Source organism: Nanorana parkeri, unplaced genomic scaffold (assembly GCF_000935625.1).
Source record: "Nanorana parkeri isolate BGI_ZX_2015 unplaced genomic scaffold, ASM93562v1 scaffold325, whole genome shotgun sequence".
NCBI classification, from domain to species: Eukaryota; Metazoa; Chordata; class Amphibia; order Anura; family Dicroglossidae; genus Nanorana; species Nanorana parkeri.
This window is the reverse complement of record NW_017306593.1, coordinates 40627-40985: the sequence shown is the minus strand read 5'-3', so window position 1 is coordinate 40985 and position 359 is coordinate 40627.

Genomic DNA, 359 nt, shown 5'->3' with positions numbered 1-359 from the left:
ATTAATCGGGCAAAGAAAAATAAATTAAATCTCTTTTTTTTTTTAAATGAAATACACAAATGGGAGTGTTTACAAGCAAAGTTTACTTCAGAATCAAACTGCATGCACATTCTTTGCAAACGCACGGCAGTCCAGTACTGTGCATTCAAGTGCGGGCGATCACACTGTGGGCGGGAGGGGCGTTTGGGGTGCCATTGAAATAAATGGCACCACAATACACATCCTGCAGCAGAATTTGTCAGGCCGAAACCAAAAATGACTTTTCCCACTTTTTTATATATTTTAATAATTGTATATATTATATTAGACATTTAAATTAGTTTCATGGATTTAAATTAATATGAATTGTAAAACTCCAA